Raw genomic sequence first — 4,280 nt, 5'->3', positions numbered from 1 at the left:
ACCCCACTGGTCTGTCAGCTTAAAGTACTACCCAGAGTTATTCAAAGCCAGACAGGAGAACTGCAGGCATCAGAATGCCCTGGGGACAGGCCCAAAATGCAGATTCCTAAGCTTCACACTAACCCAAAAGAGTCACTCTAGGATGGAGTCCAAGAATTTGGACTTGACCCCACCTCTCCTGTCCCCTGCCCTCACCACTGATGGACCTAAAACATAATAAAAAGTGGGAATCTCTGCCCTAAATAATCCCTTTTGGCAGTTACTTTCTGTTTTCAAACTTCAAGTCTGTCCTCCTGGACTAACCTAGGAGATGAGGGGTAAGGGTATTAACATTTATGGAAAATGGAAGAACCCACATAGGCACCTGTGTTCACCTTATATTCCTTACCAATCACCTGAAAGGTGGGTGCTGCCATTATCCCCATTGTACGGATGAGAAAATAGGCTTAAAAGAGGTTAAGTAACTTGTGGGTGGTCACAGCCAACTAGTAAGTTATCATTAAATATGATGATATCCTGGCCAGACACAGTGGCTCATGCCTGTAATTCCAGAAGTTTGGGAGGCCAAGGTGGGTGGATTGCTTAAACTACCCACCTTAAACCCGGGAGGCAGAGGTTGCAGTGAGCAGAGAATGTGCCACTGCACTCCAGCCTGGGCATCTGATGATGACTGCTTCCACCAAGGGTGCCTCATGCTCTCTCTTTTCTTTCAGTGCCATCTGCCATTATGCCCTTGTTCTCTGCCAGTGCTCTGGCAGAGCGGGGGGGGGGGATCATGCCCACAGTGCCCTCTCCAAGTTCTGTCCTCCATGTGCCCAAATTATCCCCTAAGCCTGTCACGTGGTCATCCCGGAACTTTGCTTAACTGCTTCCTGGGTTGGGGCCTTTATTTCTTGGCTCCCTTCTCTTCTTGCTTAATTTCCCCTCCCTTTGCTGCGGCACATACTCAGTTAAGAATCCCTTTCTAACGTTAAAAAAAGAAAAAGAGAATGGTTTTTGGACCTCCTCATGATAGAAGTTGTATCTTTAGGCCGGGCATGTGGCTCATGCTTGTAATCCCAGCACTTTGGGAGGCCAAGGCTGGTGGATCACTTGAGCTCAGGAGTTCAAGACCAGCCTGGGCAACATGGTGAAACTCTGTCTCTACAAAAAATAAAAAAATTAGCCAGGTGTGGTTGCTCGCACCGGTAATTCCAGCTACTCGGGAGGCTGAGGCAAGAGAATCGCTCGAACCCAGGAGGTGGAGGTTGTAGTGAACCGTGACCATGCCACTGCACTCCAGCCTGGGTGACCAAGTGAGACCCTATCTCCAAAAAAAAAAAAAAAGTTGCCGGGCGCGTTGGCTCATGCCTGTAATCCCAGCACTTTGGGAGGCCAAGGCGGGTGGATCACAAGGTCAAGAGATCGAGACCATCCTGGTCAACATGGTGAAACCCCGTCTCTACTAAAGCTACAAAAAATTAGCTGGGCATGGTGGCGCGTGCCTGTAATCCCAGCTACTCAGGAGGCTGAGGCAGGAGAATTGCCTGAACCCAGGAGGCGGAGGTTGCGGTGAGCCGAGATCACGCCATTGCACTCCAGCCTGGGTGACCAAGTGAGACCCTATCTCCAAAAAAAAAAAAAGTTATATCTTTAATATCCATTAACTGGAAAAAAAAAAAAAGCCCATAAGAACCAAGAATTACCATGAGGACACACCTGCTTTTAAATGAATTTGTGTGTTATTTACCACAGTAACATCTATGAACTTGTGAAAACTTACTGGTTTTGGCTTAAGAGTTTGCCCGATCTAGCTTCAATATTTCTTTTTATGAGATGGAGTCTCACTCCCGTCACGCAGGCTAGAATGCAGTGGAGCAATCTTGGCTCACTGCAACCTCCACCTCCTGGGTTCAAGTGATTCTCCTTCCTCAGCCTCCTGAGTACCTGGGATTTCAGGCATGTGCCACCACGCCCAGCTAATTTCTGTATTTTTAGCAGAGACGAGGTTTCGCCACGTTGGCCAGGCTGGTCTCAAACTCATGACCTCAGATAATCCACCAGCCTTGGCCTCCCAAAGTGCTGGGATTACAGGCATGAGCCACCACCACTGGCCTAGCTTTAATCTTAAATGGATGGGAGTGGTGGCTCACACTTTGGGAGGCCAAGACAGGCAGATCACTTAGTTGCGTTGGAGACCAGCTTGGGCAACATGGCGAAACCCCATCTCTACAAAAAATTCAGAAGTTAGCCAGGCGCGGTCGCATGCACCTGTAGTCTAGCTACTGGAAGGCGGTGGGGGTTGGTGCTGGGGTGGAAGGATATCTGGAAGCCAGGAGTTCAAGGCTGCAGTGAGCCGAGGCTGCACCACTGCACTCCAGCTTGGGTGGCACAGCAAGACTCTGTCAAAAAACAAAACAAAACAACAAACCAATAAACAAAAACCAAAGTTGGGTGCAGTGGCTCACATTTGTAATCCCAACAACCCAGAAGGCTCATCAGGCAGGAGGATAGCTTGAGGCCAGGAGTTCAAGACCAGCCTGGGCAACATAGTGAGACCCTCCACCTCTGAAAAAATTAAATGTTAATAAAAATAAAATAAAAAGGAACTCTAGTACCTTCAGTCTTTGATTCTTCATCCCTCATTTCATCCCCTTGTCCTCTGGCAATAGAATTTTCTTCTTATTTTACTTTTGGGATGAGCCACCTTCGCTGCCTGGGATTCTGTTTGGATTGAGTTACCGCCTTCCAGGCTCAAGCGATTCTCCCACCTCAGCCTCCCAAGTAGCTGGGACCCCAGGCGCATGCCACCATTCCTGGCTGATTTTTTGTAGAGCCAGGGTTTTGCCATGTTGCCCAGGAGTTTTTCCTTTAATGTTCTCCTGCTACTTACTATCTCTCTGCTCTCATGTGGTCTTATGTGAGCTCATAAGAGCAGAGAGATAGCAACAGGAGCTAAGAAACTCTAATCTATGAAAAAATATTAAATATGAAATCATGATAGCTATTAGCAATCCCAGACCCAGCCTGGAGAGCCATGGGTCATCAAACTTTTTACAACAAGCTCTAAAATCTTCCACATATGCCATAACCAAGGCACATCAAAACAACCCAAGGCTCCTCACGCATCCACTTTTATCAGCCTGGGCCTGAGATAGTTGGACATTGAATAGTCACTTTTAGGGGCTGGGGGAAATAATTTACCATGAGTAACTGCCCTAAAATATACCCTCCAGCCATGTAACCCATGCCTGGCATTCAATAGTGCCAGTGGCGTTCTTCAGGGTTGATCATAGCTCTAAGTGGTTCTCCTTTAAAGAGCAAAGTCTCTTGGGAAAGGTGGCCATTAAGCAGAACATCTGGGGCCGATCTTGCTTTTGCCCTGATGAGAGGGGCCAAGGGGCTTTGTAGAGCAGCAGAGGCTCTGACGGTGAACCTTACTGTTTTTAAAATTGTTCTTAAGAGGCCGGGTGCATTGGTTCACACCGGTAGTCCCAGGACTTTGAGGAGGAGAGGCAGAAGGACTGTTTGAGTCCAGGAGTTCAAGATTAGACTGAGCAACTCAGGGAGACCCCATCTCTACAAGAAATTTAAAAGAAAATTAATCGGGCATGGTGGCACATGCCTATGGTCCCAGCTACTCGGGAGGCTGAGGTGGGAGAATCACCTGAGCTCAGGAGGTTGAGGTTTGCAGTGAGCCGAGTTCACACCACTGTACTCCAGCTTGGATGCCAGAATGAGACTGTCTCGAAAAAAAAAAAAAAAATTGTCCTCAAGTCTATGTGGATCCCTGACTAGGTTTGTGCCCTAGACAGACTTCCTCTGAGGTTATTTCAGGCGGTGAGGTTCTTTCCAGCTTTAAATGGCCTCTAGAGAAATTTCACTAGCCTGCCTTGGTGTTGACCCTGTATAACCCCTTTCTTCTCGAGGTCCCTTTGGGTGGTTGTAGATATGGGATTTGGTGTCTGACAGATCTGGGGACAGATCCCAGCTTCAAATGGCAGAGTCTCTTTACAGCTTACAGGGCAAATACTTGGGGCTATGTGCTGATCTTTAGGAAGTCAGTCTGTATTTCGTAACAAGTCACATGGGGATAATGAAGGAACGTCCTAAAATGCTCTTATTCATATTCTTTTCTTTTTTTTTTTTTGAGACGGAGTTTCGCTTTTGTTACCCAGGCTGGAGTGCAATGGCGCGACCTCGGCTCACCCCAACCTCCGCCTCCTGGGTTCAGGCAATTCTCCTGCCTCAGCCTCCTGAGTAGCTGGGATTACAGGCACGCGCCACCATGCCCAGCTAAT

This window comes from Cebus imitator, unplaced genomic scaffold (genome assembly GCF_001604975.1).
Source record: "Cebus imitator isolate Cc_AM_T3 unplaced genomic scaffold, Cebus_imitator-1.0 Scaffold217, whole genome shotgun sequence".
NCBI lineage: Eukaryota > Metazoa > Chordata > Mammalia > Primates > Cebidae > Cebus > Cebus imitator.
Note: the sequence above shows the minus strand (reverse complement) of the source record.